Here is a 25,281-nt window from a genome sequence, read left to right as displayed (position 1 = left end):
CAGAGCCTGATGGGTGGCTCCGTCTCACAACTCAGAGATCAGGACCTGAGCTGAAATCAAGAGTTGGATGCTTAACCAACTGAGCTACTGAGGCGTCCCTGTGCCATTTCATATTCTTACTCCAGTGTGCTTGAGGTTGATAACTTTGGAAAGTTATGAGCAATACTGGGTTTTCTTAATCTCTTAAGTCTTTGTAAATATAGCATGTCAAAAATGGGATTCTTACTTTAATCTTCATTTGTTTGATATAGTATCCAGAGGTTCCCTGGAGACTCTGTGTGCCCTGGGGATTGATGGGATGTGTAGTCATACCCCAACTTGGCTTGTAGGGTTTGAAGTTCTTTTTTTTTTTTAACAGTTTATTTATTTGACAGAGGTCACAAGTAGGCAGAGAGGCAGGCAGAGTGAGAGGGAAGCAGGCTCCTCGCCAAGCAGAGATGCTTGAAGTTCTTAAGACAGACAAGGGAAACAGTGATTTCGCCTGGTTACTAGGTGCTTAATGAGCAATGTCTTGAAGACACAAGCCAGATATGCTGCATGGAAAGTCACTTCTCCTTTTCCTTCCAAACTTTCTCTTTTAAGACCCAATATAAATAGCTCTTTCTACTCCTTTATTCCTTTGCAAAAATAATAGCTTACTTGGTCATGGGTCCAAGCTTAATTAATGACTTATTAAGGAGAGTCCAGATCTTTGAAATACTAAGGAACTTTTCTGCCTACCATAGGGCTTTGGAGGGCCCTGATTTGATCCCAGAAATACAAAATCTGGCTTTCTAAAACTTGGGAGGGGGTAGTTAGGAAGGGAAGGGATATCGTTTTATTCCTTCTTGAAGAGTCACTTTCTTTCTCTCGTTCTCTTTCATTCTCTTTCTATCTCTGATTCCCTACTTCCTTCCCTCAGTCTATCTCAGTTCCAAAGGATCACCTTGGAATTCCTGACACCCCCTTTTATTAAATCAGAAGTCCCATTTTTCATTCGATTTTGGTGTTTTGTGCTTCACAAAACTTAGAAGTTTAGGAAACATTTGACTCCTGTTTACCACAGAACATTGAGATCGTGGTGGATAAATTTAGTTCATATATACATGATCACTTTTGGTCTTGCCCCCAAATTCTGAAGGATATAATTCCCAGGGAGAAACCACTGTGAACCAGGGTTTCACCTTTTACAACAAAACTATTATTCTTAGTAGTTATTGGGTTTTTAAACTCTGGTTTCCTATAAAAAATTTAGTTCTAATCAACACCATGTTATTTTATTAACCTAATGTTGCCTTCACAATATCTTTTTTTGTTTGTTTCATGCTGGTATTCTTACACCAAATGAACCAGTGTGCAGCATCAAAAATTGATAAAAATGTAACAGAAGAAACAGTGAAGGTGAGGAGGCACAGTCGGCCCTCAACCCAAGCACACATTCCCTTTTAGTTAAAATTTAGTTAAAATTTGGGGGACAAGATGGCGGGGTAGTAGGAAGAGGCGTCTTTTCAGCTGGTACCCCAAAGTGAGCTGATTACCTACCAAAGAACTCCGATCACCCATGAAATCAGCCTGAGATCAGAATTATACACGTCTGGATCTCTACAGGGGCAGAAGACGCCAGTGAGCAGGTAAAGCAGTATGGGAACGGCGGACTGATACCAGAAGATAAACAAAAGGGGGAGGGAGCCACCAGTGGCGACTGGTGGGAAAGTAATACCCCAATACAAGCGAGAGTGCCCTGCGTCTGGGGACCAGCAGTAACTCAGAGACTGGTTGAAAGCACTCCAAAAGAGCAAAGGATTGTGGGGGGAAATTGTGGGAATCGGGGCGGCTAGGGACAGGGGCTTAAGTCCCTGGTCCCAGACTGCCTCCCCGGCGCTGAGGCAGAGAGAGTGCGGCGGTGAAACCAGCTCCTGGTCCCTAAGCCGCCAGCACGCCCCAGAGCGCGTGGGTTCCAGCTCCTGTGAGGGGATGGGAGCCACTCTGGTCTGTGGTATGCGCACTAGCCCTACCACAAAGCTTGAGATACGCGCGCATGTCCCTCTCGCTCCCCTGAATTACTGAGGCCCAGCCGGTGCTCCTAGACCCGCGCCATTGTTTCAAAGCCTAAGCTGCGCTCTGCGCGCAACTCTTCCCCGGACAGAGGTGCGCAAAAGCCCAGTCTGGGGCTCACGGAGCCGCGCCCCGTTCTCAGTGCCCCAGACGCGCGCGCCCGACCCATAGCCGCCTCTGAAAAGAGGTGCGCGCAAGCTGGGCACTCCCAGCCCGGGCCGGCGGCAAAATCTCAGTGTGCCATTGCTGCTTGGAACCTCTCTGGTGGTCGGGAGCTCCCAGACAGCCGCCACTGCCTCGACTTTGGGGACGAGCAAAAGATCCTGTGCCCCCAGGGTCTGCACCTTGGAACCTGCTCTGCCAGCGGCCAAGGGGGAATTTATTCAGCTTCTGCACCCAGACTGAGGCTTCTCTCCGAGACGGAGATCAGGGTGCGGTTTGATTTCTTCTAATACTACAAAAACCATCAAAGGCGGTCAAGGTGAGAGGGACAAAAGTGAACAAGCAAAAAAACCGCCAGAGAACAAAAGCCTGAAAAAAACCAGTTTCCCCAGAGCCCACCCCCTTGAGGGGGGTGGGGGGGACTCAACTCAGGAAACATCATTGACTGACAACCCACGTGGCAGGCCCCTCCCCCAGAAAAACAAACCGAGAAAGAAAAAAAAAAAAGGACTACAAGAGAACCACCACTACTTCATAGGAAAACTTGTATTGTTCACTCGTTTCCACTATTCCGGTTCATATATATATATTTTTTTACACATAGGTAATTTTTTTAACCTATTTACCATCACAGTGAGCTGTATAGTACATCAAATTCCATAATACCTTTCTAACCTGAACTTTTTGATACATACACCTATGTTTTTCTTTTGCATTTTTATTTTTTGAATTCCTTTTTTTAAAAAAATTTTAGTTTAGTTTAGTCTAGTGTATTCCTTTTTATTTTTATCCTCTAATATTCATATAGAGTTAACTTCAAAGTAATCCCCTTTCCCCAATCAATACTACCCCTATAGGTAAACCAATTTTTAATCCCCTTTCTCTTAGGAAAGTTGAGTCCTTTAACAAAGATATAAAGATACATCCAGGAAGAATCAAAACAACCTTCCTCGCACACACTGAGAATTTATAAGAACTCTCCCATCTTCGTCCACCAGTGTTTCTGTGTTTTTTGTGTTTGTCCTGATAGCATATAAATTTTACACTTGTGGTTCTTTTTGACGAGGTTCTTTCTTTATTTGCATATATATATATATATATTTTCTTTTTTTCTCTTGCCATATAATTGTATCAGTCTTTTTATCTCTTTTTGTTTGTCTACTTCATAAATCCTACCTTGGGGCCCATCTGGGCTGAACCTTCTCTTTCATCTTCCCTTTCTTTCCTGTCTCACTCTCTCTCTCTTTTTTCTTTTTTGTTTTTCTTTTTCTTCTTTTCCTCTTTTTCTTTTCTATTGTCTCTTTTTTGGGTGGGAAATCCTGATTGCTCAGAAGTGTTCCAGGGTGCACCTTGACTGCACCAGAGTTGATACATCCAGCTACATCTGTTCAGTCTTCTCCCACCAAAATGACTAGGAGGAGGAATGCCCAACAGAAGAAAAATACAGAGGATGGACCTTCTGCAACAGAGCTAAGGGCTATCAACATAGACAATATGTCGGAAAGAGAATTCAGGCTAACAATTATCCAGGCAATAGCTAGGTTGGAGAAAGCCATGGATGACCAAACAGAATTGATTAGGGCTGAACTGAAAGCGACCAGACAGGATGTTCACAATTTTAGGGCGGAGCTTAAAGCTATCAGGGAGGAGGTCCACAATGCTCTCAATGAGTTCCAATCTAATCTAAACTCTCTCAAAGCTAGGGTAACTGAGACAGAAGATAGAATTAGTGATCTGGAAGACAAACAGATAGAGAGAAAGGATCAGGAGGAAGCCTGGAACAAACAGCTTAGATCCCACGAAAGCAGAATCAGGGAAATAAATGATGCCATGAAGCGTTCCAACGTCAGAATTATTGGAATCCCTGAAGGGGAGGAGAAAGAAAGAAGTCTACAAGATATCGTGGAACAAGTCCTTCATGAAAACTTCTCGAATCTCGCGAATGAAACCAGCGTTCCTGTACTAGAGGCTGAACGGTCTCCACCCAAGATTATACATTCCAAAAAAACACCACGACACCTGATAGTCAAATTGAGTAATTATAATTGTAGGTATAATCTCTTGAAAGCTGCCAGGGCAAAGAGGCTCCTTATTTACAGAGGGAAGCCCATCAGAATAACGTCGGACCTGTCCACAGAGACCTGGCAAGCCAGAAGAGGCTGGCAAGATATATTCAGGGCACTAAATGAGAAGAACATGCAGCCAAGAATACTTTATCCAGCAAGACTGACATTCAAAATGGATGGAGAGATAAAGAGTTTCCAAGACCGGCAAGCCTTAAAAGACTATGCAACCACCAAGCCGACACTGCAGGAAATATTAAGGGGGGTTCTATAAAAGAGGAAAAATCCCAAGAATAGCATTGAACAGAAATATAGAGACAGTCTACAGAAAGAAAGACTTCAAAGGTAACTCGATGTCAATAAAAACGTATCTATCAATAATCACTCTCAATGTGAATGGCCTAAATGCACCCATAAAACGGCACAGGGTTGCAGATTGGATAAAACGACAGGACCCATCCATATGCTGTCTACAAGAGACCCATTTTGAACCTAAAGATACAGGCAGACTGAAAGTGAAGGGATGGAGAAGCATCTTTCATGCCAACGGGACTCAAAAGAAGGCTGGGGTAGCGATTCTCATATCAGATAAATTAGACTTCAAACTAAAGACTGTAGTCAGAGATACAGAAGGACACTACATAATCCTTAAAGGGACTATCCACCAAGATGATCTAACAATTGTAAATATCTATGCTCCCAATATGGGAGCAGCCAACTACTTAAGAAAACTGTTAATCAAGATAAAGAGTCATATTGATATGAATACACTAATCGTAGGAGATCTTAACACGCCTCTCTCAGAATTAGACAGATCATTGAAGCACAAAATCAATAAAAAAACAAGAGCATTGAATGACACATTGGACCAGATGGACCTCATAGATATATACAGAACATTCCACCCTAAAACAATAGAATACTCATTCTTCTCAAGTGCACACGGAACCTTCTCCAGAATAGACCACATACTGGGTGACAAATCAGGACTCAACCGATACCAAAAGACTGAGATTATTCCCTGCATATTCTCAGATCACAATGCTTTGAAACTGGAGCTCAATCACAAGGAAAATTTCCTAAGGAACTCAAACACCTGGAAGCTAAAGACCACCTTGCTTAAGAATGCTTGGATCAACCAGGAGATCAAAGAAGAACTGAAACAATTCATGGAAACCAATGAGAATGAAGACACTTCGGTCCAAAACCTATGGGATACAGCAAAGGCGGTCCTAAGGGGAAAATACATAGCCATCCAAGCCTCGCTCAAAAGAATTGAAAAATCCAGAACACACCAGCTGTCTCTACACCTTAAAGAACTGGAGGATCAACAACAAATCAAACCAACTCCACACATAAGAAGGGAAATCATCAAGATTAGAGCTGAGATCAATGAGGGAGAAACCAGAGATACAGTAGAATGTATCAATGAAACTAGAAGCTGGTTGTTTGAAAGAATCAATAAGACCGATAAGCCACTGGCTACACTAATCCAAAAGAAAAGAGAGAAAGCCCAAATTCATAAAATTATGAATGAAAAGGGAGAGATCACAACTAACGCCAAGGAAGTAGAAACAATCATCAGAAATTATTACAAACAGTTATATGCCAATAAGCTTAGCAACCTAGATGAAATGGATGCATTCCTGGAAAAATATAAACTACCAACATTGAACCAGGAAGAAATTGACAACCTGAATAGACCGATATCTAATAACGAGATTGAATCAGTGATCAAAAACCTCCCAAAAAACAAGAGCCCAGGACCTGACGGATTCCCTGGGGAATTCTACCAAACCTTCCAAGAAGAAATAACACCTATTCTCCTGAAGCTGTTTCAAAAAATTGAAGCAGAAGGAAAACTTCCAGACTCTTTCTATGAAGCCAGCATTACCCTGATCCCCAAACCAGGCAAGGACCCTACCAAAAAAGAGAATTTCAGACCAATATCACTGATGAATATGGATGCTAAGATTCTCAACAAGATCCTAGCCACCAGGATCCAACAGCACATTAAAAAGATTATCCACCATGATCAGGTGGGATTCACCCTGGGCGACAAGGATGGTTCAAGATTCGCAAATCCATCAATGTGATACAACAAGTTAATATGAGAAGAGAGAAGAACCACATGGTCCTCTCAATTGATGCGGAAAAAACATTTGACAAAATCCAGCATCCGTTTCTGATTAAAACGCTTCAACATATAGGGATAGAGGGAACATTCCTGAAGCTCATCAAATCTATCTATGAAAGACCCACAGCAAATATCATCCTCAATGGGAATAAGCTTGCAGCCTTCCCATTGAGATCAGGAACAAGACAAGGATGCCCACTTTCACCACTCTTGTTCAACATAGTATTAGAAGTCCTAGCAACAGCAATCAGACAACAGAGAGAAATAAAAGGTATCCAAATTGGTAATAAAGAAGTTAAACTCTCTCTCTTCGCAGATGACATGATTCTTTATATGGAAAACCCAAAAGACTCCACCCCCAAACTACTAGAACTCATACAGCAATTCAGCAACGTGGCAGGATACAAAGTCAATGTGCAGAAATCAGTGGCTTTCTTATACACTAACAATGAAAATACAGAAAGGGAAATTAGAGAATCGATTCCATTTACTATAGCACCAAGAACCATAAGATACCTTGGAATAAACCTAACTAAAGTGGTAAAGGATCTGTACTTGAGGAACTACAGAACATTCATGAAAGAAACTGAAGAAGACACAAATAGATGGAAGACCATTCCATGTTCTTGGATCGGAAGAATAAACCTTGTTAAAATGTCTATACTGCCTAGAGCAATCTATACTTTTAATGCCATTCCGATCAAAATTCCACTGGCATTCTTCAAAGAGCTGGAGCAAATAATCCTAAAATTTGTATGGAATCAGAAGAGACCCCGAATCGCTAAGGAAATGTTGAAAAACAAAAATAAAGCTGGCGGCATCACCTTACCTGATTTCAAGCTTTATTACAAAGCTGTGATCACCAAGACAGCATGGCACTGGCATAAAAACAGACACATAGACCAGTGGAACAGAGTAGAGAGCCCAGATATGGACTCTCAACTCTATGGTCAATTAATCTTTGAAAAAACAGGAAAAAATATACAGTGGAAAAAAGACAGTCCCTTCAATAAATGGTGCTGGGAAAACTGGACAGCTATATGTAGAAGAATGAAACTCGACCATTCTCTTACACCGTACACAAAGATCAACTCAAAATGGATAAAAGACCTCAACGTGAGACAGGAATCCATCAGACTCTTAGAGGAGAACATAGGCAGAAATCTCTTTGATATCAGCCACAGCAACTTCTTTCAAGATATGTCTCAAAAGGCAAAGGAAACAAAAGCGAAAGTAAACTTCTGGGACTTCATCAAAATCAAAAGCTTCTGCACAGCAAAGGAAACAGTCAACAAAACAAAGAGGCAACCCACGGAATGGGAGAAGATATTTGCAAATGACAGTACAGACAAAAGGTTGATATCCAGGATCTATAATGAACTCCTCAAACTCAACCCACACGAAACAGACAAACACATCAAAAAATGGGCAGAAGATATGAACAGACACTTCTCCAATCAAGACATACAAATGGCTATCAGACACATGAAAAAATGCTCATCATCATTAGCCCTTAGGGAGATTCAAATTAAAACCACATTGAGATATCACCTTACACCAGTTAGAATGGCCAAAATTAACAAAACAGGAAACAACATGTGTTGGAGAGGATGTGGAGAAAGGGGAACCCTCTTCCACTGTTGGTGGGAATGCAAGTTGGTGCAGCCTCTTTGGAGAACCATGTGGAGATTCCTCAAGAAATTAAAAATAGAGCTTCCCTACGACCCTGCAATTGCACTCCTGGGTATTTACCCCAAAGACACAGATGTCGTGAAAAAAAGGGCCATCTGTACCCCAATGTTTATAGCAGCAATGGCCACGGTCGCCAAACTATGGAAAGAACCAAGATGCCCTTCAACGGATGAATGGATAAGGAAGATGTGGTCCATATACACTATGGAGTATTATGCCTCCATCAGAAAGGATGAATACCCAACTTTTGTAGCAACATGGACGGGACTGGAAGAGATTATGCTGAGTGAAATCAGTCAAGCAGAGAGAGTCAATTATCATATGGTTTCACTTATTTGTGGGGCATAACAAATAGCATGGAGGACAAGGGGTGTTAGAGAGGAGTAGGGAATTTGGGTAAATTGCAAGGGGAGGTGAACCATGAGAGACTATGGACTCTGAAAAACAGTTTGAGGGAATGAAGTGGCAGGGAGGTGGGAGGTTGGGGTACCAGGTGTGGGTATTATAGAGGGCACAGCTTGCATGGAGCACTGGATGTGGTGAAAAGATAATGAATACTGTTTTTCTGAAAATAAATAAATTGAAGAAGAAAAATAAATAAAAAATTTTAAAAAAATTTAGTTAAAATTTTAGTTAAAATTCTGTGGGATGTTACTCTAGGCTTTTCAGCTTCTCCTCAGTTCCACTATAAGTACTGCACCAGTCCCTTGTGTGGGCGACCCTGACATAAAGGGATAGAGGTTTTGGGAAAAGAAAGAGAGAGTGATGAGGATGGCGTAGAAGACATGGAACAATTTTTTGCTGAGGCCTTTGGACAGTGTTTGAAAAGAGGAAGAAAAACAAACCCCCAACCAAGAACCTCAGTGTCTGTGAGCAGGGGGGAACAGAGCCCTAAGTGGGAGCATTGCCAGGTGGCTTAGGAAGGCAAGACGTGGACAAATGTGACTTCCAATCTTTGATCACCAAAGAGTAAATGATTTGGGTGGTTCTGTGGTGCAGAAAATGTCTACATAATGTCTTCAACTCAGAAAAACATGTATAAGCCTTTCCTTTTAGGCTGCAGGTAAGGAAAATGATGAAAAGTTTTGTAAAGGGGGAGGAGGTAAATGAAAATTAATTACACTACTGTTATTATTCTTTTAAGCTACCTAAATTATTATTGATGTTTATTTTTGGTGCTGATTTGTTGTTTTATTTTACAAAAAAAAAAAAAAAAAAAAAGAAAGAAAGAAAAAAAAAGAAAATTCCCAAGGATTTTTATAGGCTCTTCTGACTATTTTTTCATAAATTAAAAAATACACAAACTTTCAAATTCCCTTACCATGGGAGCATTTTAATTTGTGTGCTTTAGGTCGCAAGAAAAGACACTTATTATTCCAATGACTTGAAGATACTTCAGCTCTCATATGGGGACTCCAGACAGAAGAGATGGTTCAGGAACTGTGACTCAGGGAGGTCAATAAGATTGCCAGGTTCTGTCTAGCTCTTCACTTTGCCATCCAGGTTATCCACTTTGCCCCAGGGCTGGCTCCTCTCATCCCTGCAAAATGACCTTGTAGCTGTCCAAGCTGTCACTTCCAGACACAGCACCTTTCAAGAGGGGAAGCTGTCCATTTCAGGATGCCATTCCAGAGACCAAAGAAGCCTTTGTCCCCAAAAGCCTGCCAGCAAATCTGCCTGCACTCTGTTACCTGCTGCCCATTCTCACTAATGGGTTGGGGACTGTCACACTTGGATTTAGTCACTTGGGCTTTTCCTAAGAGCCAGGAATGGGTTCCTGGTTCCCAGAGCTGTGTAGGAGTAGAAAGGATGTCCAGACAAAATTGGTCCTCTGTCCTCTGGGTGGGTGGAAAGGATAAGCATGCCCTGAAATTTTTAGCTTGGAAAGAGCATACCATCCTCTCATGGACATTTTTTTGACCTGCTTCACTATTGCACTTACTATATTTATTTGTAGATGCTGTTCTGAAACATTGAAGATATCCTGTACCTAAGGAATTTTAAAAAGTCTTGGAAGAATGCCTGCATCCAGAACCTAACACACAACAAGAAGTGGGAACCTTCTTTCTTCACTTTGTAAGATCAGTTTCTGTTTATTTTAGAAGCTCTGCCCCACCCCCCCAGATTTTAAGGTTTAGCTTTTGGCACACTAGCATGTGAGAACTCAGTGTAGAAGTAAAATGTGACACCGGAAGTTTGGGGTCTTTTAAGGCCAATGAAATCTTCCACTGAGAGCCAGAAAAGGGGTGAGGGTCTCACATCATCCATTTTATTCAGTGAAGAACAAACAGCCTTTTCTTTTTCCCAACAAGTTAGTTCTTCGCATCCTCTGTAGCTTTGAATCCTAATGAATATTCAGGCTGTTCATAATGAATGGATTTTTATGTTTCTCCCAAACATAGAGCATTTCCCTTTTGAGGCAGAAAATCCTTACTCTTATAATGGCATGATGAGCCTTTTGTGAGTCAGAATGTTCCCTTGTTAATCGGCTGGTGACAAGCCTGTGGGTGAACAAGCCATGTCACTCTAGGTATACAGATGCCAGAGTCTCAGTGTTTCTCAACGGTAGTTTCTCAGAAGGTCATACTGAGTGGTGCAGAAGAATAACCAGTCAGTCCTCAGTTGTTTCAAATTACACATCATGCTCGTGTAATCATTTCTGTCTCTTTGGACAGGATAGATGAAATTATTTGTGCAATTGATTTATAAAGTAAGAAGTCACCTATAAAATGAAAATTATTTTCGGAACTGAAGGGCATTCATAGCAAAAAAAAAAATAGTGCTGCTATTTATAGCATTCCACTGATGTTAATTTTCAGAACACCCACCTGAATTCCTTTCTATACCAAAATGCTATATAATTGATATTTTACTTAAAAATGCATGAGTATTTTGTCACAGAAGTCAATTTTTGTTTATTTTTATTTCTATTTAGTCTTTAGAAAGGTAACAGTATATAGTTTCAGGGTCTGTAATTCTGTATGGATTGGGCAGAGCTGCATATGTTCTTTTTATAATTAGGAAATATTTCATAAAAGTATTTAATATTAAATGAAGAGAGGCTCCTTGGTGTAGGAAGATCAAGCCATACTTTCCTTGAGTATGAGTGGAAGCCATGCATGTTTGTGTCCACTTAATCCAGACTGTTCCACTTCATGAAGGAATTCACATCTTCTGCCAGCTGGGCATTTGCTGCCTTAGTCCAGGGCCTCACATGGGAATCTTGCACTCTGACATCCATTTCCTCAGTAACACACTATGAATCTGTCATCCATGAATTAGCTAAACTATTTCTGAAGCGTATTTCATTCTGGGTCATACCATCTCTTGAAATAAGTAACTCAATATATTGTTTGCTGGCTATATAAAATAGCACTCAGTGTTGTTTTCCAGATGAATGTCATGGAAATTCCAGAGGGTGTACTTTGGTTCTAATATTTGATCAATACATTTTCTGTGTCTTCCTCGTATTGGAGTTGCTTTGGTAGATAATAATCCTAGCCACTGAGAGAAAAATCTAATGACGGAAGGATGCTTAGAGGTCATGATGGTGAAATTACTCCCTTTTTGAAAGTACCCCTTCTGTGGCAAATACGAAGGTTATTTGTTTTGTTCCTACTTGATCACTTTTAGTGAGAGCTATAAACACTAGAAGATCTTTATGTTAATCCTGAATCTGCCTACCACTGCCCATTATGGATTGCCCTTGCAATTTCCACCCAGTGGTCTTAGTTTTGTGTTTTGGAGTGTTGTAAGTGTTGTTACAACACTTTTACACAGTGTTGTAATTCCCATTACACTGTGACAGTTGTCTGAAAGTAGCTACCATTTCCTTACTTTATTATACAAACAAATCATTCTACTTGAAATGACCTCTCATACTTTATCACAGAGAGTCTCAGAGCAGAATCTCCAAAGTCCATCATTATCTTAGTCACTTGTTGCTGACTATTCTCTTGTTTGTCCATGTCCCTCCTAAACACAGCTATCCAGACTGGTGCATGTGGACTGCAGGGTACTAGGTCTCTCTATTCCTGCATGATCAGGCACATGCTTTTCCCTGTTCCTAAAATGCTTTCTTCCCTCACCCTGCCTGGGAATGATGGATTTGTCTCTCTGAACCTTGCTCAGATGCTACTTTTTTTTTAAAGCTGTATCTGAACCCTCTCAGGAAAGCTAAGTACTCTCTTCTCTGTAATTTACTACCATTTGGCTCATTTACTTAGTATTGTGTATATCATATTGGAGTCTAGTTAATATAACCTTTTTTTTCCTAGATTAATCTTCTTGAATCAGAGAAAATTGATAAAGTGTGCTTAGATACATACATAGATAGAGTAGAGCTCCCAAAATATAGTAAATGCTTTGGACACATAAAGTATGTTCACAAACATCACACAGGTTAATCTTTCCAAGTAGCTACTGCCATGACTCTCTCTAACTTATCCTTATTCAAATTCACAAAAAGACATGTTTCATATCTATGATGAGTATTGTAGTAACCATGAGAAGGCAGAGAAATTGCTTCTTGAACTTAACAAAATAAGATCTGCACATTTCTTTTGGTAAGTATATATATGAGTGTTACCATACACTGTGATTTGTTGATAGGCTCTCTAAAGAACCAAGGACTAGCGTCAGTGTGGTGTAAAAAGTACTCATGGGACAATGCTTTAAATGTGTCCAGCCTAGGAGACTAGAGTCCCAAAGGACTCTAATGGTAAGAAGGGAGAGTTGGCAGAAGCTCATGGATGGGCAAACACTGATAATGCCCTCTCTTGACTAATTATGAATTGTTTGTGAGAACCACAGATTCTTAGTGAGAGAAGACATTTATGCCAGAGTTCATCATCGCTTTTATATCCCTCAGCTCCCTAGGGTTTCATTTGCTTTTTTTTTTTTTAATTTTTTTATTAATTTTTATTTTTTTTTCCAATTTATTTATTTTCAGAAAAACAGTATTCATTATTTTTTCACCACACCCAGTGCTCCATGCAAGCTGTGCCCTCTATAATACCCACCACCTGGTACCCCAACCTCCCACCCCACCACCACTTCAAACCCCGCAGACTGTTTTTCAGAGTCCATAGTCTCTCATGGTTCATCTCCCCTTCCAATTTACCCAAAAGCACATACCCTCCCCAATGTCCATAACCCTACCCCCCTTCTCCCAACCCCCCTCCCCCCAGCAACCCACAGTTTGTTTCGTGAGATTAAGAGTCACTTATGGTTTGTCTCCCTCCCTATCCCATCTTGTTTCATGGATTCTTCTCCTACCCACTTAAGCCCCCATGTTGCATCACCACTTCCTCATATCAGGGAGATCATATGATAGTTGTCTTTCTCCGCTTGACTTATTTCGCTAAGCATGATACGCTCTAGTTCCATCCATGTTGTCGCAAATGGCAAGATTTCGTTTCTTTTGATGGCTGCATAGTATTCCATTGTGTATATATACCACTTCTTCTTGATCCATTCATCTGTTGATGGACATCTAGGTTCTTTCCATAGTTTGGATATTGTGGACATTGCTGCTATAAACATTCGGGTGCACGTGCCCCTTTGGATCACTACGTTTGTATCTTTAGGGTAAATTCCCAGTAGTGCAATTGCTGGGTCATAGGGCAGTTCTATTTTCAACATTTTGAGGAACCTCCATGCTGTTTTCCAGAGGGGTTGCACCAGCTTGCATTCCCACCAACAGTGTAGGAGGGTTCCCCTTTCTCCGCATCCTCGCCAGCATCTGTCATTTCCTGACTTGTTGATTTTAGCCATTCTGACTGGTGTGAGGTGATATCTCATTGTGGTTTTGATTTGTATTTCCCTGATGCCGAGTGATATGGAGCACTTTTTCATGTGTCTGTTGGCCATCTGGATGTCTTCTTTGCAGAAACGTCTGTTCATTTGCTTTTGCTAAGAGAGCTGTAAGTGGGGCAGTCAGGAAGGAAGGAAGGAAGGAAGCAAGGAAGGAGATCCTGGGTATGGTAGAAAAGAAATTTAAAGATTGACCTTTCTCCTGCATAAATTTCTTACTCACTTTCCACAGAAAGAATAAGAATCTATGTTTAATTTTTTCAGGATAGCACAAAGAAATACATATTTTGGTAGTAATTTGGACCATTTAATTGCCAGTGAGGACCACATTGTAAGCATACAATTCAATAATATTTAGCCAACTGTGGAGTGGAGGAATCATCCCCAGTATCCAGTTATAGAGATTTCTAGCACCCTGAAAAGTCCCTCATGCCTGCTCATGGCCCATCTCTACAACCCCTGTAAACTCTAGGCAATCATTGATTTACTTTCGATCTCTGTAGTTTGCCTTTTCTGGATAGTTCTTACAAATGGAATCTTTCAATGTAATATTTTACACCTGGTTTCTTTTACTGAGTAAAATGTTTTGAGGTTCATCCCCATTGTGACATGTATCCATATGCCATTCATTTTTATTGCTGGATAGTATTTGTTGTATGGCTATACCATATTTTATTTATCCATTTGCCTGTGTACGGACTTTGGTCAGCATGCAGGTATGATTAATGATGGGCCTTGAAGATCTTTTCAGAGAGAGATATTAGTATAGAAAAAGTCAGGAAATGTCCTGTTTGAACTGTTTTATAAATGATGCTGCAATGAACATTCATGTACAAGTCTTTGTGTGGATATTTTCATTCTCTTGGATGGATGCTAAGAGTGGAATTGCTAGGTCATAGTAAGTGTATATTTAAGAAACTGCCAAAATGACTGTGCCATATACACCAGCAATGTACATTTGCAGTTTCTTTATATCTTTGCAAACACATGGTATTACCAGTTGCAATTATAGCTGGGTTAGTGGATGTGTAGTTTATCTCAAGATGATTTTTATTTCTATTTTTCTCATGACCATTGATATCAGGCATGCTTTCAGTGTTCTTATTAGACATTCATATATCCAGTTGTTGAAATGCTTATTCAAATCTTTTGTTCCATTTTAAAATTGAGATGTTTATCTTATATTGAGCTATAAGTGTTCTTTATTTTGGATATAGCTTCTGTATCTGACATATAATTTGTGAATATTTCTACTCAGTGTGGTTTGTTTAAAAATGTTATCTTTTGGAAATCAAAATTCTTACATTTTGTTGAAGTAGGATTTACTAAATTTTTTCCCTATGAACGTATTTTCATTTTATTTAAGAAGTCTGTATTCAGGTTTTATACTGACTTTGTTAATTTTTTCCCCAAGTATTTTACTCTTTGATGCTGTTGTGATCAGAATGATCTTAATATCATTTTTTGGACTGTTCATTGCTACCATATAAACATTTGACTTTTATTTATTTTTATTTATTGTATATTTTTTGTATCATGTGCTTTAAATTCATGTATTAATTCTAGTAGTTTTTTGGTAGATTCTTTAGGACACTTTACATATAGAATGAAGTCATCTGAGAGTAAAGATAGTTATGTTACTTCCTTTTCAATATAGATGTCTCTCCCCGACCCCCCCAGGTTTTGCACTGGTTAGAACCAGTTTACTATTGAATAGAAGTGATAAGAACAGATGTGCCTGCCTTGTTTCTTTTTTTTTTTAATTTTTTATTTTTTATAAACATATATGTATGGTCTGTGAATCTCCAGGTTTACACACTTCACAGCACTCACCAAAGCATATACCCTCCCCAATGTCCATAACCCCACCGCTCTTCTCCCAACCCCCCTCCCCCCAGCAACACTCAGTTTGTTTTGTGAGATTAATGGTTTATCTCCCTCCCAATCCCATCTTGTTTCATTTATTCTTCTCCTACCCACTTAAGCCCCCATGTTGCATCACCACTTCCTCATATCAGGGAGATCATATGATAGTTGTCTTTCTCTGCTTGACACTTCACTAAGCATGATACGCTCTAGTTCCATCCATGTTGTCGCAAATGGCAAGATTTCGTTTCTTTTGATGGCTGCATAGTATTCCATTGTGTATATATACCACTTCTTCTTGATCCATTCATCTGTTGATGGACATCTAGGTTCTTTCCATAGTTTGGCTATTGTGGACATTGCTGCTATAAACATTCGGGTGCACCTGCCCCTTCGGATCACTACATTTGTATCTTTAGGGTAAATACCCAGTAGTGCAATTGCTGGGTCATAGGGCAGTTCGATTTTCAATATTGTGAGGAACCTCCATGCTGTTTTCCAGAGTGGTTGCACCAGCTTGCATTCCCACCAACAGTGTAAGAGGGTTCCCCTTTCTCCGCATTTTCGCCAGCATCTGTCATTTCCTGACTTGTTGATTTTAGCCATTCTGACTGGTGTGAGGTGATATCTCATTGTGGTTTTGATTTGTATTTCCCTGATGCCAAGTGATATGGAGCACTTTTTCATGTGTCTGTTGGCCATCTGGATGTCTTCTTTGCAGCCTGCCTTGTTTCTGATCTTGGGGGAAATCAATTAGTTTTTCATCATGAAGTTGATGTTACCTGTTGTCGCAGATGTCCTCTTCCAGTTGAAGAAGTTCCACTATATTCATAGTTTGTCAAGAGTTTTTATTGGGACCTTTTTGCTTTTTCCGACGTAGGTGTTTAAAGCTATGAATTTTGTCCTACACACTGCATTAGTTTTATTCCATAAAATTTTACATGTGTTTTCAGTTTCATTCAGTTATTGAAAAGGTCTAGTTTCCTTCATAATATCTATAGTCTATTCTTTATTTAGAGTTTGGCTGGGAAGGCAGTTCTGCATGGGACTGTGTCTCTGTACATTTTCTGAGTGGAGGAACTGACCGCCTTTGTTCTGGCTGATCTTTAAAGGATGTTTATATCATGATATAAGGGATGTTCATATCATAAGGTAGAGATATTCTTTTCCTCTTAAGTGGCGGGCAGTAATGCCTGCTGCCCTCATGAAAGATGCATGGTTCTTAGCCTCAGGTCTCCTTTCCTGGTGTCCCATGTGCATGGGCCACCTGGTCTTCCTTGTGTTGCGATTTGGGAACTGAGCCTTGGCAAACTGGCCCCCAAATAATGATACTCTGGCTACTGCTTTTGCTTTAAGGAAAAAAAAAGTCCTGTAGCTCTGGCCTAGGAGTTTCATGTGTTCTTCCAGCATCCAGAAATCTCTGGCCGGTTAACTTTTGAGCTTGTCAGTAGTAACCTTTTAGAATCATCAGTTTTAACATTCCGTTATTTTATTTCCCAAGGTTGGAATTTTCCTGATTTCTTCCTGTAGTTGACTTTTAAAATTTAATTCCATTTTTGTCAGAGAACATAATTAAATCATTAAATCTTTATAAGTTCATTAAGACATTTTTATGGTTTAGCATATGGTCTGTCCTGGAATTTTTTGGGTTTTTTTTTGTTTTCCCCCCTCTCTGTATGCTTCATGTGTGCTTAAAAACTATGCATATTCTGTAGCTGTTGGGTGAAATGTTCTATAAATGTTAGGTCAGTTTTGTTTTATAATGTTTTGGGGCTCTGTTGTTAAATATATACTCATTGAAAGTGCTTGTATTTGTATTTCTATTGATCATAAAATGTTTTTCTTTGTCCCTAAGGATATTTATTTTCTTAAATTAAGTCTTTTTTGGCTGATATTATTATAGCCATGAGACTTCTTGTATTGCTTGTGTATCTTTTTCCAGTATTTTACTTACAAACTATTTAGGTCTTTGAATCTAAAACATGTCCCTGGGAGACAGTATATAGTTGGATCTTGCCTTTTTAAAAAATATATATATTTTATTTAAATTCAGTTAGCCAACTATAGTACATCATTATGGATCTTGCTTTTTTATCCAGCCTGATCATCTCTAAATTTTGATTGGAGTGTTCCATTCATTGATCTTTAACTGAATTATTGATATTGTTGTATTGACAGGTACCGTTTTATTGTTTTTTTTTTTCTGTCTGTGTTTTTGTTGTCCTTCTGTTCCTCCTTTACCTTCCTTAGTGTACTGTTTTATTTCCTCTGTTGATTTTTTTTGAACTATTTTTTGGGGGGCGGTGATTGCTGTAAGAACAATATTCATCTTAATTTATCAAGTCTATTTCCTGAAGTTGGTTGTTGCTTTTTGTTTGTGTTGTTTTGTTTTGTTTGTAATTTTCCTGGACTTGATTTAAGAAACTGTGACTCTTGTATGTACAGCTGCTATCTCTACTCAATTTTTTTGTTTTATAATTTAGCCTCTCTTTTTAGGGGGTCACTCCAGTAACTGCTTAACTTAGTTCTGTCAGTGGTTTGCCAAAGGTGACCAAACATCATTAATCATCTTGTCTGTGGATCTATGTGTTACTTTGGGAGGGTGGGGGAGACATTCAAAGGGTAGGCAGTTTTCAAGTCAGATCTAGGTTTTTCTTTCCATGGGGACACCCCTTCCCCCTTGGGTCTTTTCTACAGATGCACAGCCTGATATCTGCTCCAATTCAGGCCAACCGAATTGAGGGTATTCTCCATTTTTCTTATAGAGTGTGCTAACTTTATTGACAATGCCCTCAGGAGTGAGATATTTACTCTCTGCAGCCCCACCTGAAAGCAGGTTTTCAGGGTCTATCACTATGTCAGGGCCCCTGTGATGGGGTTATTGCAGGGGAGCCACTGTGGAAGCACAATTTTGATAGGGGCACTGTGCAGGGTGAGCTGAGGAGGGTAGGGGCATGAAGAGGCAGGGGGAAGGTGGGAGAAGCTCTTGTGAGAATGCTATAGACTCCCACCTTTCTTACCTGAAATTTCAGCAGTTTTTCATGAATAAACACTTCCCAGTTTTTTGTTTGACTTTAGTTGATTTCCAGAGCCCTGAAGTTGATATTTTTGACAATTTTGCTGAGGTTACAGTTTTTTTTTTTAGGAGGAGGATTTACTGATCCCTTTTCTCTGCCACAGCCAGAAGAGGCTTCTATGCCACTAAAACTTTAGGGCTTTTTAAGAGGTGTTAGAGTTTCATTGTCTCAGTGAATCCGGTCTGTTCTCAACACAGTTGACTCTTTGATCCCCTGATCTAGTTTATTGACTGAATTACGTCAAGCCATGCCAGTCAAGTCCAAAGAGTGCTGGTTTTTAGATGATCCTGCAGCACAGTCTGGTAGGAAACCTGGCTTTTATAATTCCTGCTCTGGTACTAAGTGACCTCTAATTACCTGAATGACTTAAAGAAATTCATTATATCGCTGGTGTCATTTTCCATCTCCATAAAATGGGGGATAATAACAGTCACCCTTGGGAAGACAGGTAAGAGTTTACAGATTTGGTAATGGTATTATTTGGGTACTTGGATATGCCGCCACCGTTTTCATCATCAGGGAGATCTCTGGGAGCTCATTTAGAAGATATTCTTTCTGAGGGCGCCTGGGTGGCTCAGTGGGTTAAACCTCTGCCTTCAGCTCAGTCGTGATCCCAGGGTCCTGGGATCAAGCCCCGCATCGGGCTCTCTGCTCAGCAGGGAGCCTGCTTCCTCCTCTTTCTGCCTGCCTCTCTGCCTACTTGTGATCTCTGTCAAATAAATAAAATCTTTAAAAAAAAAAAAAGAAGATATTCTTTCTGGATGCACAGAGAGAGAGTTGGCTTTCATAAGCCAGTCTAAAGTGACAACCCACCTCTGCTATTATGAAGACAGTTCATGATCTGTACAGTCCTATTAGACAAGAAAATAACAGTGTGTTAAGCAGTCATGAATTTCTTAGGGTACTTCAACCCAGGGCTAGGGAAAGGGGTGGCTGTGTTTATAAGGGCCGCTAAAGTATGTAGGGATGCTGAAACATCACTGGAAATACAGTGAGATGTACATAATTGTGTTTCATACAGTTCCTCTGGGAACAACACCATGCGGGGTTGGAAAAAAATATTTTGGTAAACTGATTGCAATGGGGGCTGAAACCCTCAAAGAGCATGCTTGAGTCAGAACACTTATTTGCTCCCCTGTCTTCTAAAGTGTCTGGGTGAAGTTAAAGGCATGATGTTAGTTTTGCTGACTTGAATACATTTGGCTAAAGCCAAGTTGCTCACGACAGTCGGGGGTGGGGGGCATATACTGCTACCCCCAGTCTGTTCTTTTTCATCCTTTCCTGCTCAGCTCTTGGTCTCTCTTCCTCTCTTTTCAATGAATGTAGGACAGTAGTCTAAACCCTTGTAAAATGCTGGTATAAAGGTTGCTAAATTATCAGTATGATATTTGAGGAGCCCTTTTCTCCATTTATTACATATTTATCGACTACTTTCTTTTTGCCAGCTACTCTGATAGGCATTGTAGGAAAAGGATTTGGCACAAGTTTCTAATCTTTTTCTTTTTTAAATTGATACTTAAACTATAAAATAAAGACCAGATGCTTCAGAGGATATAGGCTTTTTAAAAAAATTATTTATTTATTTATTTATTGTTTTTAATTTTTTTTAAAAATCAGAGTTGATTTTCTCTTCTATTTCATCTTATTCTGATTGCTGCTTTTGAGATTTCTCCATTCATCTTGCTTCTCTGGTGATCATATCTGACCTCCTTCTCAGAGACTGGCTGGCCATTGTCACTGGTGGGGTATTATAGCTAAAAGTGACTTAGCAATCACTTGGTTAAAACATGACAATTTCACAGGGATGAGAACTGGCATTCTGAAATCAACCCAAAGTTACATCACTAATCAGTGGTGAGGATGTATAGAACCCAGTTGTTCCCAGGCCCTGCTCTTTACAACACAGCACAACACCACAATTCAGCTACAACACAACTCCCTTTATATGCAGGATTGATCTATTTATCTTTGTGTCTATTATTTATTTATCCATCAGTCCATTCATCCACCCATCTGTCCATCCATCCATTCATCCATCCACCTACCCATCATTTATTCCTCCATCTCTATCCTATTTCTTTTTCTTCAGACTTCAGAGGATAGTACATAACAATTTATTTTAAAGGTATGTATTTAAAACATATTTTGGTTTCTGTAACTAACATGATATGAAAATACTTCTCTTTGTCTTCTGTAAATGTTCTTTGTGATTTCACAGGCTCATCTCAGAGAAAGAAGGTATAAAGACAGGTTTTCACAAGTTTTTGGCAGAAAATTTTATGATAGAAAATTTCATGGTTTCAGCTTTAAAAATTTGTGATTAATTATTTTTATTTCAGAACTGCATGCTACTTGGAGGATGGAAGAATACAGATGTTCCCCTGGAAGGATATTTAGTAACACCAATACAAAGAATTTGCAAATACCCTCTCCTTTTGAAGGTATTTTATGCATTTATTTCACTGTAATATCTTCCTTGTATCTGCATATTTTGCTGCATATTTTGCTTTAAAATTTTTTTCTTTTAAATAATCTGATTTTCTGAAGAAAAGGCAGATCATAGTTACTAGGGAAAATAGCTATTTCATCACATATATATGGATTAGGAAACAAATCTTTTAGGAAAAGAGACTTTTAGTGCTCTTTGTAGAAAACTTATCCGTTTGAGTTTTATTTAGAGAAAATGCATTAGTTTCAAGATAGATCCCATTAAATACTTTATGACAAGTTTATATTGTATATTATGTACAGGGTTGGTTATCTTAAGTAAATCTACTATTGTATTTTTTGACTTCCCCTTACACTGGTGTCTTCTTAATGCTAATGAACTTAAAGTGAGTTACATAATTTCACAATTTGGTTTTTGAATCAGTATTATAGGGAATGTTGTGGGTCACATGGGACAATAAATGGTAGGATGTAGAACGACCATGCTAAGCAAGTACTGCCTCTGGACGCGTTAATGGTCATAGGCCATTGCCTCATTACAATGACTAAAAGTGTTATTGTGAAAAACATATTTTAATGTGCTATTTATGCTTGTACTGTAAGAATATGTGAATAGATTAGAATAGCAATTCTGGAAATGGTGCTTCTTGGAACTACAACAGCAGTTTGGGTTGGTGGTTGAACACAGGAGCTCTGAGTTCAGATCCTAAGTATTCTGCTTACTAGCAGTGTGACTGAACACATAATCTAACTTCTTAAAGCCTTGGGTTTTTATTAATGAAGCAGAAATAATGATGATGAAATTGTAGCGTATGTCTGCAAGGATGTGTATAATGGATGTGTATGTCTGCGTATGTGTGTATGTACATATATGTATACACACACATATGGAAAATGTATTACATAAAATAGTAATTAACCTTTTATGCAAATCATTTAGCACAGCATGTACTCTGTATATGTTAGCTATTATTGTTCATATATATTTGATTCTGATTTATCTTAATAGATTAACTACTGCTTGCTCTCTAAATTTTTAAAATATTTCAGTATGTTAGGCACATATTAACTGGTGTTCTTATTGATTTACTTTTTGAGAAACAAATGTAAGTAATTTGAACTTAAGATACATTTTTTTAACTACAACTTCCATGAGTTGCATAATTGGGTTTTTGTGTAAAATTTCTTTGAAAACAATTTCTCCTTATTAAAAAGCAAGTTAAAATTGCTTGGTTAGGCCACAGAGGGAAGCTAACATGGGGATTTTCAGTTCTGCAGACCTTTAATATGGTCTTCAGTTCAGGAAGATTGGGGCAAACGTGATTCCTGTCTTTCTGAGAGTCCTTTCAGACTCGACGTGGTGACTCAGATCACGTCAGCTATTCCTGGACCTGATTTTGGAATCCCAGGCATTTATTTGTTTTAAGAGTCAGAAGGGATAGTGATATTAAGAGAAGGATATCATGCTAACTAGTTGTTCTAAATCACTTCTGGATGGGGATGATCACCAGATAAGGTTGGCTGATCTGACCTCTCAACAGATAGAATAATGGACACATCCTTGCTTAGGAAGAAAAAGATCAAATTAGAGCTCCTTTGAGAAGTGGAAAGATGCATCTTTCCCCTTCTTTGGATGATTATCTTCACAAAGAAGCATGAAGAAACTATTTACTTGTGTAGTAGGTATGTTGGTGTTGATAATTTTTTTGTTGTTCTACCATTGTGCTGATAGTCTCTTTGATTTTGGTTGGTTTTATTTATTCAGAGAAAAACATTAGGGGTTAGGCTGTGTGTTAAACAATCTATCGATCATATTTGTGGAATATCTGTGTGGCCACCCAGTACAACATTCATAGAAAGTAACTGACAAAAGATTATTACTAATCATTTTTCTTGCTATTTCACATTGTCTACATTCATATCTCAACTTCACAGATACGCACTGGGCACAGTTCCATAGGACCTCAAATCACAGTCTGCACACTGACTTGACCACTTCACATAATTTACAAATACTTCTGCACTTTAGAATTTTTAGAGAAGCCAGCATATCTCTTTTATGGATTTGTGATCCAACATAAGTTTTTAAATCTTGTCTTGGGAGTGATGTAATTTGTATTCTTCTGGTGCTAGCTCTGCCGAGCAGAGTGTGAACATACTGAATGCAGGGTAAAAGTTTATGGCAGAAGTTTCTATAGTAATAGACCTCAAGAGAGTATAACAACTGCATAGTTTCCCACTAGATGTTAAGAATTGAGAAAATTATTTTAAAGACTTGCCCAGGATTTCTGTAATTGTGTTAGTTACATGGTGATGGCAACTGTAGTAAAGAAACAAATGACTAATTAAAAAGCAATGTGGTCACAACTGTCTAGACAGTGGGTGAATATTTTAATTTTGTGCTTCTAAACAACAAACAAAACCTTTTAAGATACTTAAAAAATTAAAGATCACGCTTGCTCTGATATCCTGAATGGAAAAAAACCATAAAATGCCAAAAAAAAAAAAAAAACCCAAATCAAAAAAACAACAAAAAAAGCTATTGAGGGGCCTATGGCAATTCATTCATTGCAGAAAGTGAAACCAAGTTATTGATGAAAATAGCATAAATTGCTCCATTAGTGATGGAATATCATGGAACTTGTAAGTTATTTGTTTTGCTAGAGTATAAGACATTATTTAAAAATTTTGCTTTACTTATGGCATGTTTTTGTAGTTTCTCAAAAGTGTATTAGGAAATAAGGCATTGAAATTATTTTTGAAATTATGGGACATTTGTTTAAAGACTTACTATTCTGCTAAGACTCTAGGAAGACATAGAGAGTTCTATTTCTGTTGGAGCAGAGGTCAATCTTGGAAACAAATTACATGCTGCAGGTGAGATATTTGACAATTCAAAAGGAGAAATCTAATTTAGTTTTTAAAACAAAATAATTTTAAGGCAAAAGAATTAAAGGAGCTGCAAAATGTGTGTCAGGGTAACGCATATTCATTGATTCAACCTTTCGTTTTTGATCTGAATTTTAGTGGAGTTTGTGATGTCCCTTCTGAAAGTGGTTCTCATGATCTCTGCAGTTCTTATTTCCTGGTCATTCTGAACCTGTTGTACCAGATAGCTGAAGATCAAAGGGCGATTTGTTTTTTTTTGTATATAAACAGGAGTTGCTGAAGTGGACTCCAAGGAAACACAATGACTATGCAGCAGTAATGGAAGCCCTCCAAGCCATGAAAGCTGTTATTCCAACATAAATGAGGCCAAGAGGCAGATGGAGAAGTTAGAGGTTTTAGAGGAATGGCAGTTTCACATTGAAGGCTGAGAGGTACATTCACTCTACTCAACAATGGAGCTTAAAATTGTTTTGTTATGTCTTATGCTGCATGTAAAATTGTTGACATTGGATGGAGCCATAAATGGTCATTTTCCCAGATAATGCCAGAGGGCTTAAAACCATTTCTGCAAAGTGTTGTCATTATTATTTTTAAATATCTTTAGAGTGACAAGTTAATTGACTTAACATTAACCCGAAAGCTTTGTCATAGAGGCTTCTAATATTGTGTGGGTTATGAGATTTGGTATTTCAGTATTTGTGCATCTTGATTATCCTTTTCCCTGCCTTCCTTTGGTCAATAAGTACATAGCCTGAAACCTGGAGAGAGTAAGGAAGGGGAGTTTCGCCCTGTATATGTTCTATGATATGTTATTTTCAGATTCTAAATTAGGTGTTTGATGATGAATTTCATTTTAAGGTCACTTAATCTCTTAAATTTCATTTCATTGCAATTATTTCATCATTTCTAAATGAAGAGACTGTCTATGATGTGATTTTTAAGGTCCATTCAAGATGAAGAGTCTTATGGATTTATGACACATTAAAGAAAGATTTTTTTAAATGATAAAAAAAAGCAAACGAAGAGTGATATTCAGACGCTGTTATAGGTTTTCATCCATGGTAACTTTGAATCCCTATTATTTCATGGGGTTGGAGCC

At 38.8% G+C, this 25,281-nt stretch overlaps 1 pseudogene; it reads left to right on the top strand.

Moving 5' to 3' along the window:
* The first annotated feature begins 1,302 nt into the window (after positions 1-1,302).
* LOC122905339 lies at positions 1,303-24,610 on the top strand (annotated as a pseudogene).
* Positions 24,611-25,281: the final 671 nt, after the last annotated feature.

The sequence above is a fragment of the Neovison vison genome, chromosome 4 (assembly GCF_020171115.1).
Source record: "Neovison vison isolate M4711 chromosome 4, ASM_NN_V1, whole genome shotgun sequence".
Classification (NCBI taxonomy): domain Eukaryota; kingdom Metazoa; phylum Chordata; class Mammalia; order Carnivora; family Mustelidae; genus Neogale; species Neogale vison.
Note: the sequence above shows the minus strand (reverse complement) of the source record. Positions and strands in the feature narration are given on the sequence as shown.